Source organism: Pseudophryne corroboree, chromosome 4 (genome assembly GCF_028390025.1).
Source record: "Pseudophryne corroboree isolate aPseCor3 chromosome 4, aPseCor3.hap2, whole genome shotgun sequence".
Taxonomy (NCBI): domain Eukaryota; kingdom Metazoa; phylum Chordata; class Amphibia; order Anura; family Myobatrachidae; genus Pseudophryne; species Pseudophryne corroboree.
Window position 1 is genome coordinate 497,942,980 of NC_086447.1, and position 15,363 is coordinate 497,958,342.

At 44.9% G+C, this 15,363-nt stretch overlaps 1 long non-coding RNA gene across 3 annotated transcripts; it reads left to right on the forward strand.

Moving 5' to 3' along the window:
• Positions 1-6,036: 6,036 nt before the first annotated feature.
• Positions 6,037-15,117, forward strand: LOC134911547 (uncharacterized). Of its 3 annotated transcripts, none has more exons than XR_010176661.1 (3): positions 6,037-6,252; positions 11,708-11,914; positions 14,813-15,117. It is a non-coding gene; the product is annotated as an uncharacterized LOC134911547 (long non-coding RNA). The 3 variants fall into 3 exon arrangements; XR_010176662.1 differs by having other exon boundaries at positions 11,708-11,852; XR_010176660.1 differs by having other exon boundaries at positions 11,708-11,852; positions 14,864-15,117.
• The last annotated feature ends 246 nt before the right edge of the window (positions 15,118-15,363 follow it).

A 15,363-nucleotide genomic window follows, 5' to 3' on the forward strand; every position in this document is an offset into this window, starting at 1 on the left:
CCATCTCCAACCTGTTTTTCCAGGTGGCATAGACTGAAAAAATAACCAGTTAACCCATACAGTAGGTTCACCAACAGCATTATTATTCTTCTTGTGATGTCAGTTTCCACATACAGTATTGCTTGCCTTTCATTGGAATGTTTAGTATGATCTTTGGACTATATCAATTTAATACATGTTTCCCGAGTACAATAAGCCTAAAAAAAATGCAGAAATAAAAACACTATTGAAACAGGAAGCATTTAGATGTGTTTTAGAATTTAAAATAAATCTTCTTATTAAACAAAATATATACCTATTTTGTGGTAATATACTAACCCCTGGGTTAAAGCATACAATTTGTGCATATATATGAAAGTAGTTACTCATTGTTACAATAACCCTATCTAAACAAAACAATTTTGAAGTTGGGGTGTGTCCCAAGGTAGCCCCAAGGAAAAGATTAAATAGTTTCCTAACTTGGGTGGAGGCACTAATTAGACTGTAACCTCTAAATCAGGCTCCATACCCATATTCAACTATAGAATATTCAACTTTAGGAACATGATACAATAAATACTTGCTATTAATGTGGAAAATTAAATTAAATTACACTAAAATCGTAATTGCATTTACTTAGGTATATAGGGCCTGATTTAGAGTTGCATTTGCAACCTAGTTTTCCAAAGAATGGATCTCTAAAAATATCCTAATGTTGTTGCCACAAGGAGTTGTACAGGTATGCCCACTGATGGCATCTCTAATCCGCTACTTGTGTACAAAGATAATACTTATCTACCTGACCCTCTCCATGAGGGAGAAAATGCTCTGTCCTGGACTTTCCTGGTAATGTATGATTGTCATCACCTGTGGTGAAACACCTTTCTTATCAATTAACTAGCTCACCACAGGTGATGGCAATCATACAATACCAGGAAAGTCCAGGAACAGAGCATTTTATCCCTCATGGAGAGGGTCAGGTAGGCAAGTATGACAAAGATGCACTATCACTTGAATATCGGTTGCACCATTGACCATCTGAGTAAGCTTATGGTGGCTCAGAATGTCTGTTGCAAGTAAGCCCCTGAAGCCTTTACAACTGTGTATGAATTTGCAGTTACAGGCTCAGAACCACCACTGAAACACGCACCGTGCATTCAATTTTGAATCCACCTCCATTACCACCCACAAACACTACCTGTCTCTCACTTTGCAAATAAATCCTCATTGCATTTGCCATCACTATTGTTGGGATATGTCTGCCAAGTTCGGGATTGGCAGAGATCCACTAGGTTAATTTACTGGGAGTATAGCAACTGGCAAGGCAAGGGTTAATTGCAGACAGACTGGATGCAAGATGACTAGTAAGGCTGGGGTTAATTGCACACTTTGTCTAGGTGATACTGGCAAGGTGATGCAAATGAAGACAGCAAGACTTGATTAAATCATAGCAAAGCATGGGTTTATTGCAGGTCGGGTTAACAGGACACTGAAATGGTTAATGCAGATAGGCTTGACAATGTTTGATAACTAGAAGACACAGGACTGAATATGCACTGGTAACTGAACAATGAGAACTGAATGAATGAGGTGATAACTGCTGGGACTAACCAGGTGAGTGTGTGTGTGTAAGTTGATTAAAAGCAAAGTTCTGTCAGCTTGAGCAGAGAGACTTGCTTGATGAATAGTGACTAGGCTGTAATAACACACAGAGGCAGAGTTGTAGCTTTGAGTACTGATGCAGATATCCAGAAATTGCTGCAGGCACGGCTGGAGTTAATAAAGTTTGTTACCGACAACCAAGGAGGAGTTAAGCAAGTATCAGGACCATGCATGAGAATAAGGAGCAGAAACAGACACAGGATGGCAGGTACTGGGCAGGATCCAATGAGGCACGGGTCCTAGGACTGGCAAGGAACCAGGACTCAGGAACAGATGTGGGGTTCAGACAGACAAACCAGGGTTACAAGAACTGGGAACTGCACAGTATGCAGCAACCATGTGGCAGGCTCACTAGGTGCAGAAACTTAGAAATATCACCGGCTCCAGGAACAGGATAGAATCCCTAATATAAGGGAAAGAGACCAATCACAGGAGGAGTCAGGTAACAAAAGCATTTCAAACAGGTGTGCTACATACATAGCAGTCGGCTTCCAGGTTGCTAAGAGACAGTCAGGACTTAAACAGGAATGAGTCACAGCGGTGGCTCATAACAGTATCCTACCTTTGAGGGTGGACTCCGGACACCCCATCAGGGCCAAGGGGAACTGAGAACAAAACAAGTAAACTCAAGATCTCCGACGAGACTTCTTTTTGCAGGACTCTAGCGGTCTGACCAAGGTAAGGTCCCAAACATTATCCGAACTGATGGTACCTTCCAGCAATGGAATTTCACCTGCTTCAGAATCATAATCCGAGTTGGAATCTTTGTCCAATGGAAGGATCATGGTGTTCCTCTTGGAGACAGATGGTACCAGAGAAACATGATTTAATTGAGCATAGACAGACTGGGCAGGTACTGGATACAGTGGGTCAGGCTTTTTCACAACCCTTTTACAAGGTGCAGACAGGGAGGCAGAGCCAACTGTTAACTTCCGGATTGGAGATCTTGATGAAGATAAGCTTTTGTTGTAATCAACTTGAGACAGAAAGTACTCAGAAGCCTGTTTCTAACAAGCTCAATCCTTTTTGTTGAACACTGTGTTCTTGGCAGAACTTTCAGGAGGCTCTGAAAGAACAACTTCCAGTCCACCAAACCTCTTGACCACAGCTTGGGAGAAGGCCTCCAAATCATGCAGAACAGAATCTCTAGATGCAATTATTAGCTTACACTCTAAAAGACATGAGGAGAAGCAACACCAACTCTGAGTACAGAGTGAAGCCGAATCTAAGGACAGCAACATGAGTTCATGATATTGTTTTATCTTCCCATAGAAGAGAACCAGCTCTGGATCTTGGTGTGTAGAGAAAGACTGCAAATTCCCCATTGAGGTAACTTCTTGGGATTGCTCCCCAGATCTTACAAGGTCAGAAGTTCTTTTAGAAGTTGATTGCCTAAAAGTCACTTTAGGAGACAAGACAAGAACCTCTACATCAGGGGTCATAGCTGGAATCTCCCCTTCTGAGATCTCAGCAGGATCTAACCCTTTTGGGGTCTTGACCAGAATTTCCTCTACTGGGAACTTAGCAGGATCAGATACTTCACAAGGAGCTACAGGAATTAAGACACAGACAGATGCCCCTCCTGGGACTACAGGACCAGACACTGAGACAGACACCCCTTCTGGGGCTACAAGACTTGACACAGAGACAGACACCCCTCCTGGGGCTACAAGACTTGACACGGAGATAGGTGCCCCTTGTGGGGCTACATAACTTGATACAGAAACAGATGCCCCTCCTGGGGCTACACAACATGAGGTCCGGACATCAGACTCCCATCATGGGGTCGGCACCTGAGACTCCCCTCCTGGGGTCATCTGAAACTCAGAAATGGCACAGCTCGGAGACCCCTCAGGCATGGCACAGCTCGGAGACCCCTCAGGCACGGCACAGCTCAGAGACCCCTCAGACACAGCTTGGAGACCCCTCAGGCACAGTTTGGAGACCCCCTCAGGCATGGCACAGCTCAAAGTCCCCTCAGGCACAGCACAGCTCAAAGACCCATCAGGCACAGCACAGCTCAAAGACCCATCAGGCATGGTACAGCTCAATGACCTTCAGGCACAGCACAGCTAGAAGACCCCTCAGGCATGGCACATCACGAAGACCCGTCAGGCATGGCACATCGCAAAGACCGCTCAGGCATGGCACAGCTCGAAGACCTCTCAGGCACGGCACAGGTTGTAGACCCCTCATGCCGTGAGGCAAGGGCAGGCAGGTCCTCATGCCATGAGGCAAGAGCAGGCAGGTCCTCATGCTGTGAAGCAAGGGCAGGCAGGTCCTCATGCCCTGAGGCAAGGGCAGGCAGGTCCTCATGCCATGAGGCAAGGGCGGGCAGGTCCTCATGCCATGAGGCAAGGGCGGGCAGGTCCTCATGCCACGAGGCAAGGGAAGGCAGGTCCTCATGCTGCAAGGTAAGGGCAGGCAGGTTCTCATGCCACAAGGCAAGGGCAGAGAGAACCTCATGCCTGGACACCAGGGCAGACAGAACCTCATGCCTGGACGCCAGGGCAGACAGAACCTCATGCCCGGAGTCCAGGGCAGACATAACCCCAGGCCCGGAGGCCAGGACAGACAGAACCTCAGGCCCGGAGGCTAGGGCAATAGGGACCCCTCTGGGGGCTTTGGAACACGAGTCCTCTCCGGGGGCATAGCCACTTGCCTGGGCAGCTCTGGGTGGAGACTCTGGCTGGGCAGCTATGGGTGGGTTTATAAGCAATCCTTCCATGGGACTGGCAGGCAAGATGGCTCCTTCTGAGATAACAGAGTTATATGTATTTCCTTGGGTTAAAGGGTCAGGGATTGCCCTGGAAATGAGAGATTCATATACTCTCAGTTGGTTCCCAAATCTAAATTTTGGGCTTCAGGTCATAGGTCCCCAGTTAAAGACCTGATTCCCTTCTTTGGCACCATTATTGGAAGTAAGGGAGTTTGAAATTACCACTTGAGATGACTTTTCGGGTCTGAACCATTATGTGTTGAAAGTTGTCACTTTTCGGTGATCTTCGGAGGGAGCAGTCCATAATGAAGTGACTTGGGTTTACACAGTACATACAAAGCAGATTCTCCTTTCATCGTTGGTGCTCAGCCTCAGAAAGTTTAGGGCGCCGGAAACTCTGGATTCTCCTTTCAGTCAGTATGAAAGGAGTCACCCCTAGACCAGGGGAAACAGAATTTGTGGTCTCTTCTGCCTCAGTAGATAGAGACATTACTTTTGTGGCATCCAAATAACTTCCAAATATGTCAGAAATTTCCTGACTCTTTCCAAGAAACAGTGTTATCAACTGCTCAGTTTGAGCCTGTATAATCCTCATTTCTTCGAGACTCCCATTACTGACACACTGAGGAGGCAGAGAACAGTCATTTAGAAAGGTGCCATACACTCTTTGCCCACATGATAGACAAAGACTTGAATCATCAGAATTTTTTTTTATGTGTAGAAACATGCTGCTACAGAGAATCTACATGGATGGATAGCCCTAGGAAGGCTTGTGACGGGAGAATTAGCATGTCTTCACAAATCTTCAGTCTGCTGAATAAGACCGGAACTGGATCCTCCCACGGATTCTGGTTAGTGGTGGAAGACTGGACCGGATTTTGCAGAGCGGGACCCATCTTGCTATTCTCCAGTATTTTGGCCGGTGATAATGTTAGGATATGCGTGCCAAGTTCGGGATTGGCAGAGATCCACCTAGAGTATAGCAACTGGCAAGGCAAGGGTTAATTTTAGACAGACTGGATGCAAGATGACTAGCAAGGCTGGGGTTAATTTTACACTTTGGCTAGGTGATACTGGGAAGGCGATGCAAGTGAAGACAGCAAGACTTGATTAAATCAGATAGTAAAGCATGGGTTTATTGCAGGTCAGGTTAACAGGATACTGAAATACACTTACATCTTTGCTTTATTACCAATTTGGCACAACATGCAAAACATGGCTAAGCTGTTTTCCACGAGTAGCGAGTGGATTAATTTTAACATTTTTGTTTGCCATAATAGAATATGAATAAAGTAACATATTAAAGAAGCAAATTAAGAAAAATCACAAGGTATGGCTAAATATCTGAGTCTATGGCATTCAAAACCGTGCCATACATGGTGGGATATAGCAAAGATGTATGTGGACACATCTGTAGTTACTGCAGACAGGCTTGACAAGGTAGGATAACTAGAAGCCACAGGACTGAATATGCACTGATAACTGAACAATGAGAACTGAATGAATGAGGTGAGAACTGGTGGGACTAACCAGGTGAGAGAGAGAGAGAGTGTGTGTGTGTGTGTGTGTGTGTGTGTGTGTGTGTGTGTGTGTGTGTGTGTGTGTGTGTGTGTGTGTGTGTGTGTGTGTGTGTGGTTAAAAGCAAAGTTCTGTCAGCTTGAGCAGAGAGACTTTACAGTACTTGATGAAAAGTGACTGGGCTGTAATAACACACAGAGGCAGAGTTGTGGCTTTGAGTACTGATACAGATATCCAGAAATTGCTGCAGGCCTGTGAATACAGGCACGGCTGGAGTGAGTAAAGTTTGTTACCGACAACCAAGGACACACAGGCTGAATGTTCACGAGACCTGAGGTGGGAGGATAAACTCACGAAGATTTGGCAGGAGTTAGGCAAGTATGAGGACCATGCATGAGAATAACTAGAGGGCTATGGCTGATTGTTGACACGGAGCAGAAACAGACACAGGATGGCAGGTACTGGGCAGGATCCAATGAGGCACTAGGACTGGTAAGAAACCAGGACTCAGGAACAGATGCATACATCCCAACTGTCCCAATTTTCACGGGACAGTCCCATTTTTTGGGGACTGTCCCGCTGTCCCACCTGTGGGCCACAGTGTCCCGTGGTGGGTGGGGGGCAGTTGGGAGGCTTTGTCTCCCGCTGCCCTGCTTAGCAGAGCAGCGGTGAATAGACGCTGTGCACATGCGCACAGGGTCTATTCACTGGAGTCAGAGGGAGAGGGGGCATGCCAGCGGCTCACAAAGCGCTGGGCATGCCCCCTCAGTGACGAAAATGGGGGCGTGGCTCGTGATCGCGGGTCCTCCATGAAGCCACGCCCCCTTTCCTTAGGCCACACACCTTTTTCGGGAACGCGCACGGCTTCGCCGCATGTGTGTCCCTATTTCCAAAAATGAAAAGTTGGGAGGTATGCAGATGTGGGGTTCAGACAGACAAACCAGGGTTACAAGAACTGGGAACTGCACAGTATGCAGCGACCGTGTGGCAGGCTCACTAGGTGCAGAAACTTAGAAATATCACCGGCTCCAGGAACAGGGCAGTATCCCTAATATAAGGGAAAGAGACCAATCACAAGAGGAGTCAGGAAACAAAAGCATTTCAAACAGGTGTGCTACATACGTGGCAGCCAGCTTCCAGGTTGCTAGGAGACAGTCAGGACTTAAACAGGAATGAGTCACAGCGGTGACTCATAACAACTAGTCAGTCAAGTGTAGCAATACTTTGAGTACAAAAAAATCTGTGCAAACATCGGCACTGAGTCCAAATCAGAATAAGGCCTTTAGTTACAAAAAGATTCAAGAGAATTTTTGTTTTAAGATACTTTATTAAATGAAGCTCATTTATGGAGCTAAGAATTGTGGCTCCTCACTGCAAATGCAGCACTGGATCTGCCATATATCTTGTGGCTTCCTGAAATGGCAACTGTCTCACTCCAGTGATACCGTTCTAATGCACAGGATTCAGGCCCAACGCTACACGCTCAGCAAAGGGATGCAGAGCAGTATACTGTAGCTGTCTTTACTTTCTTTGGGGTCTATTTACTAAGCCTTGGATGGAGAAAAAGTGGAATGAGATAAAGCGCCCGATTGAGACCTGATTGCTGCTGTGCGAAATCGCACAGCGGACGATTATCAAATGACTGTGCATGTGTATGCACCGCAATGTGCAGGCGTGACGCCAAACAGCTACAGAATGGTGCGAAAATTTCAGTCGCTTGGCATTCGCAAGGTGATTGATAGGAAGCGGATGTTTGTGGGTGGTAACTGGCCATTTTCTGGGAGTGTCAGGAAACGCAGGTGTGCCCAAGCATTTTCAGGGCGAGTGTGTGATGTCAGCTTCGTACGCAGTCATCTTGTTTCTTTTGCACTGTAGGAGTAAGTCTTGGGCTATGCACAGACTGGAAAAATGATTCAATGGTGACTGAGTTGCGAATGGATTTGCAGTTGTCCGCTGTCTGGCAAAGGCTTCGCATGGTATGCACATGCATTTGCACACTTGCACGGGGCAGGTTTTCAGTCTCTATGGGCATCACCTATCTGATCGCAGACCTCTTCAAAAATGCACAACATCAATCAGTTCTGAATTAAGCCCAAAGTATCAGCCAATCACCTTCTACTGTAACTGTCATGTCACAGGCTGTTTGAAAAATGACAGGAGCTGGTTGGTTGAGACTTTATCTCCGTCCACTTTATCTCCATCCAAGACTTAGTAAATAGACCCTTGTCACCATAAGTAGCATTGATCTGAATGCCAAAAAATAGCTGACATTTTCATTCAAATTATGGGGTCTATTTGCTAAGCCTTTGAGAGTGATAAAGTGGAGAGAGATAAATTACCAACCAGTCAGCTCTTAACTGTCATTTTTCAAACACAGCCTGTAACATAGCTGTTAGAAATTGACTGGCTGGTACTTTTATCGCCGTCCACTTTATCTCCAGCCAAGGCTTAGTAAATAGACCCCTATTTCTGTGTGTTTTTATTTAGGTAAGTTATTATTCAGGTGACTCACATTAGCCATTAGGAGGTTTATAAACTCATCATTGGTTAGTTATGAATAGACTTACCATAATTTCCCTGTAATTTGGGACATCTATGGTTTGCACGGGATCCTGTCTGAAGATCGACAGTGTCTAGGTCGACAATGTTTAGGTCGACCACTATAGGTTGACAGTCACTAGGTCGACATGGATGGAAGGTCGACAGGGTTTCTAGGTCGACATGTGCTAGGTCGACAGGTCTAAAGGTCGACATGAGTTTTTTTTTAAAAAAAATCATTTTTTTGAATTTTTTCATACTTAACGATCCACGTGGACTACGATTGGAACGGTAAAGTGTGCCGAGCGAAGCGGCAGCGGAGCGAAGGCACCATGCCCGAAGCATGGCGAGCGAAGCGGTGCACTAATTTGGGATCCCGGTCACTCTACGAAGAAAACGACACAAAAAAAAAAAATCCTCATGTCGACCTTTAGACCTGTCGACCTAGCACATGTCGACCTAGAAACCCTGTCGACCTTCCATCACCACACTGTCGATTTGATGAACCACACCCGGTTTGCACAGCTTCTGTGGCTGAATAAAACCAGGTGAAATGCAGTCTTGAATTTAGCCAGCCACAGAACCTGTGTAAATCATAGCCGTCCTGGATTAAAGTGATATTAGGCAAGCCTATTTATGAATGATCTTCATTAATACTGTGTAGTTTATTCATAGCCGAGCTGTTTTTTCCTGGGGGGGAAGGATGTGAAATTAATTGCAACCCTGTATTAGCTGTTGCCATTTCAGGTTGTCACTGGTGATGCATATATTTTAGGAGAGAGATACTGTATGTTGCATTCACTAGTAAAGAAATGTCTCAGGTAGGGGAAATTGCTAGTTTTCCTGACAGGTGTAGCTGGAAATGTGGCCTACTCTGATTTTGCTGAATCTTCTGCGTATGTGGATTGCACATGAGTGCCTCAGATCAACCTCTCTTGACAATTGGGAGTGGCAAGGGTAACATTTATTTATTTATTTATTTATTTATTTATTACCAGTTATTTATATTGCGCACACATATTCTACAGCGCTTTACTGAGAATATTTGGCCATTCTCATCAGTCCCTGCCCCAGTGGAGCTTACAATCTATATTCCCTACCACATGTACACACAGTCACATTCAAGCTAGGGTTAATTTTATTGGGATGCATGTAACCTACCAGTATATTTTTGGATTGTGGGAGGAAACCATAGTACCCAGAGGAAACCCATGTAAGCATGGGGAGAATATACAAGCTCCATACAGTTAGGGCCCTGGTGGGAATAGATTCCGTGCCCTTAGTGCTGTGAGGCAGTAATGATAACCCTTACACCATCAGTACTACCCCAAACATACATTTAATTTCAAATTCTCCCTTTAGGATATGAGTGCCCAAATCCAATTTTCATTCTTTCTCTAATGGTACTTTCCACTGGGAATAAATCCAGGATAATTTTAGGAAAAATGTGCTTTATTTTAGTACTATAATGAGATGAGTTCTATTGGGCTATCACAATTATAAAAAAAAAATGAAAAAAATAAATAAATGCACTTAGCTTTGGTTTGTTCAATGTTACCTTTATGTAGTCAATGTAACCCCCCAAATATATTGCCAATTCAGTGGCGGAACAAGCAAGCGGTGGGCCCAGGTGCGACAAAATGCTTTGGCCCCCCCCCCCCCCATCCAAGTCCACCCCGGGGGCAGTGCGCGCCGTAGGCGCTCGCAAAAATACATAGTGGCGTGGCTTCGTGGGGAAGGGGTGTGGCCACAAAATAATACCAACACAGTAGTCTCCATTATTCAAATTACGCCGCACAGTAGCACCACTACACCAGGTAGAGACCCTTTTACACCTTACAGCGAACAGATTCCTCTTTTTACACATTACAGCAGACAGCGTGCCCTTTTTACACATAACGGCAGACAGCGTGCCCTTTTTACACATAACGGCAGACCGCGTGCCCTTGTTACACATTACGGCAGACAGCGTGCCCTTTTTACACATTACGGTAGACAGCGTGCCCTTGTTACACATTACGGCAGACAGCGTGCCCTTGTTACACATTACGGCAGACAGCGTCCCCATTTTTACACATTACGGCAGGCAGATTCCTCCTTTTTACACATAGCAGCAGGCAGATTCCCCATTTTTACACATAGCGTCAGGCAGCCCCCCTTTTTTACACATTACGGCAGGCAGATTCCCCATTTTTACACATAGCGTCGGGCAGATTACCCCTTTTTACACATAACGGCAGACCGCGTGCCCTTGTTACACATTACGACAGACAGCGTGCCCTTTTTACACATTACGGCAGACAGCGTGCCCTTGTTACACATTACGGCAGACAGCGTCCCCATTTTTACACATTACGGCAGGCAGATTCCCCTTTTTACACATAGTGGCAGGCAGTCCCCCCTTTTTACACATTGCGGCAGGTAGTCCCCCCTTTTTACACATTGCGGCAGGCAGTCCCCCCTTTTTACACAGTGCGGCAGGCAGTCCCCCCTTTTTACACATTGCGGCAGGTAGTCCCCCCTTTTTACACATTGCGGCAGGCAGTCCCCCCTTTTTACACAGTGCGGCAGGCAGTCCCCCCTTTTTACACATTGCGGCAGGTAGTCCCCCCTTTTTACACATTGCGGCAGGCAGGCACAAGAAAGAAAGAAGGAAAGAAAGAAAGAAAGAAAGAAAGAAAGAAAGAAAGAAAGAAAGAAAGAAAGAAAGAAAGAAAGAAAGAAAGAAAGAAAGAAAGAAAGAGAAAGAAGAATTATACTTACCCTCAGGCTCCTCGGTGCAGCTGCGTCAGACGACGATTCCCGGGCAGTAGAGAATGAGGAGGAGGGAGCCGGAGGACGGAGCCGCAGCAGCGCTTTGTTACTGGTGGAGGCGCTGCTGCTGCTGCCCCTCTGCTTCCCTATAGGCTGTTCTCGGAAGACAGCCTATAGGGAAGCAGAGGAGCAGCAGCAGCAGCGCCTCCACCAGTAACAAAGCGCTGCTGCGGCTCCGTCCTCCGGCTCCCTCCTCCTTCCCCCGTCTGTACCGCTGCTCAGCTCCTATCTCCGGGCGGCTGTGCGCTGCGGGCAGCGGTTGCCTGCAGCGCACAGCGGCATGTAATGAGTCAGTTTGACTCATTACATGCTTGGGCCCCTGGACAGAGGCGGGCCCCAGTGCAGTGCACTGCCGGTAGTTCCGCCTCTGTGCCAATTTATACCTCAGCATTTATATAAACCCAATCTTTATGTCAGTACACCTTATGATGAATAATGACTGTTATATTTATTACACGTTATTCTTCTTTTTTATAGATCCTATCCAGAGTCTCTCTCATCTCTGCATACACCTCTATGGAAACCTGTGGGGAAGGGACAGTACTTATTTTGCATATTATTCTAATTATGCTGCCTGGTGCAGAAAGGCACAACCAAAGGTTGTATCCTGAAGCAACTCAAGGTGAGTAACTACATCATTCAATTGGGGTGAATAACTACTGTACCTCATTCAATTAAGGAGAGGTATGTTTGGAGTGATTACTTAATAACCTGTTCAGTATTGTTTGGAACATCAGTTGGTATTACAGAGTGCAACAGTGAGTGTCACAAACCCGGACAATTTACAGATACTTCAATCTGAAATTGCTGTTTGTGCTTATTGGTACTTCAGCACTCTTGGTTAATAACACAGTGTCACTGCTGTCAGCTACCTATACCCAACCATTAATATTCAAAGTATAATATCACATTTATGTAGCATGGATTTTGGCACTTAGTGGATTCTTCAAGACCACAAATAGAAGAACACTAAATTAACTGTGTTTCATTTGAAAAATCTATTTCCAAAGCTTAATTACAAAAAGATATTAAATAAATTGACACACAGATTATAATGCAAATTTTGTTTCATGAAAGAAAAAGGAATACAATTAGAAATCACAGTCACTTACAGAAAAGCCTCTATCTCTGTTGTGCAGAAGATCACAAGAAATTTAGATTGCAACCCCTCAGCATCTCTTCTTCTAATAGGAAGTAAACATATTCCATAGATTCACCAGATTTTTTTTATCTTTCCAGCAAGCAGCTCCTGGGCCCCCACCTATGGTTTCAATTGATCGATTGACACAGCCTTGTTTACAGTTGAACCAATGAGCCTTGGAACATCTACCTCCTCAGACCGCCCCCCCCCTCCCATCCTTCTTGGGTCACTCTCCTTCCCTTCATAGGTCAAGATAAACAAAGTTTGCTCTGATGTGCTCATTGTCCCTTTGTTCTTACAACACAGGATTTCCCTGTTAAACAAGCAGGGTCCCTTAATTACCTACTATCAGGCTAGCAGCCAATGCCTTATCGCCCCTCTGGGTAGTTTTATGAATTTGTCAAGAATAAATTTTCCTGACAAAATGTTTTTCAGATCTCTTAATGCAGGTCAGCATCACTGGTCATAAAACTGTCTGAGGTTTATAGGAGTATGCCCTTCTTAAGAAACTTCTGTAACTTATGTACACATGGAATCTGTGTGTAGGAATGTGTCTATGTCATGCATATAGGGGCCTGGCTTCATGGGGAAGGGGCGTGGCCACAGAATAGTGCCAATTCCCGCTACATCACACAGTAGTGTTCATCAGTCACATTACACCACACATTACTACCTTATACACATTATGCCAGGTAGAACCCCTTAAACAACACAGGCAAAACAAAAGCACTGTAAAAAAAAAAAAACCTGATTCATGCCCATTACATTTTTTTTGCAATTTTTCATCCTTATAGTAATGCCCCTTACACATTATGCCACACTCTGTAATGCCCATTACACATTATTCCACACACCATAATGCCCATTATGCATTATGCCACACATCATAAATGCTTACTCCACATTATGGCACACACCGTAATGCCCATTACAACTTATGCCACACACAGTAATGTCCATTATACATTATGTCACACACCATAACGCCTATAGCAACTTATGCTACACACCGTAATGCCCATTACATGTCATGCCACACACCGAATGCCTATTGCAACTTATGCCACACACCATAATGCTCATTACAGGTTATGCCACATACCATAATGCCAATTACACATTATGCGACACACTGTATTGCCTATTACAACATATGCCATACACCTTAATGCCCATTACAATTTATGCCACATACCTTAATGCCCATTACACATTATTCCACACACTGTAATGCCTATTTCAGATTATGCCACACACTGTAATGCCCATTACACATTATTCCACACATTATGCCATACACTGTAATGCCCATTACACATTAAGTCACATAGTTATGCCCAACACCATTTTATGCCCCACACACAATAATGTCCCTTACAATTTATGCCCCACAGTAATGATTCTTATTACTTTTAAATTACCTGCTCATTGGTAGGGGTCTCATGTTTGTTGCCCAGTGTTTCCTGCTCTGAGTTCCATGCTCATTGCCAGGTGTCTAATGCTCATTGCCAGGGGTCTCATGCTTGTTGCCAAGGGTTACTTCCTTGCCAGGGTCCCGCCTCCCACCACCCGCTGTACACTAGCTGCAGCAAGTGCCATGGGCTGACTGGGTTCCTGCTGCAGCTGACACTATTGAGGGAGACAGTCAGTTGCTAGTGGTCCCACTTGATCTCTAGCATCTGGAGGAGAGTAGGGAAACAGATGCTAGAGGTGAAGTGGGACCTATAGCATCTGGCTGTCTCCCTCAATGGTGTCAGCTGCAGTGGGTGCCCATTGCACCTGCTGCTGCCATTGTGCAGCAGGATGCAAGGGTAGCAGATGACTATGTCTGTGCCCTCATGCCGCAGCAGCCCGGGTGCCCACCATGCTTGCCCACACCTAAAATCAATCCTAATAGTGAATGATAAGCAAATAGACCTCAGCAGACACTTACAATGGATTCTTTATCTGTTCGTTAACTGTAGGTATATACTGTATACTCTCATATTAACTGTATCTACTGTATATTAGCACAGAAATCCTCAAAGTATATTGGTGAGCTAGTTACAAAGTCTCTGGCAGCATAAGTTTCCTCTATGCACTCCAAAAAAACTAAAAACAAAGCATATTGTTTAACAAATAACCATTATTAAAGGATAAAAAAACTGAAAAAGAAAACCTTGGTTCTATAATGTTATTTTTAAACAGCTGTGTATCTGTAGCTGTGTCAATACCGGTTGTTATTTAAGGTTAAGCCATTTGCAGAACCCACTTTACTGTTTTTGAACAGACTAAAATGTAATCTAATATTATTTGCACTTTCAAATGGTGTTATTGAAAAGCTGTGGAAGACTACGGGTCTTATTTAATAGCGATGCTTATTACCAGCTGGATATTTTGTTTAGCATTGCAGTGATATGAATATGCCATTGGAATTTAACATATGTTACCTCTATTGCAAGGTCCAGTGATACCCCTCTCCTCAGCGGCATCCTCCATTTTGTTTCTCACAGATGACAGCCAGACTGATCATGTTTCTGACTATTTCACCTGCAGTGTGGACAGGACTCACTATAGCTGAAGATGGAAAGGCTGCTGCTGGGTACCCATGAAGACTGTACCACTATTGCCATCTATAGAAGGCACAAGCGCTACCGTGACAAACTGCTGATAATTAAGTTTACCAATGTTGAATACTGAAAGGTGGACATTAGAGAGTGCTAAAGGGGTTATGTCTCACAATTAAATGGGGCCCTATTTTCTGCAATACTATCTTGCCTGAAATCTTTATAATAATAGAGAATGGTATTTGTAGAGATGGACATATGCATTTTGAGCAGAGAAAAAAGAGAAATCAGTCGCTGCTCTGTTAAGCGCTGTAACTAGGGTGTGCAAGTGGTATCGCCGCCCAAGGTGCAAGACCAGGAGATGGCACCATAACTGCCCAGTGGCACCTGTATTTGTCTTGAAGGGTATCTAGAACAAAATCCTGAAGCCTGCAAATCTGCTGGAG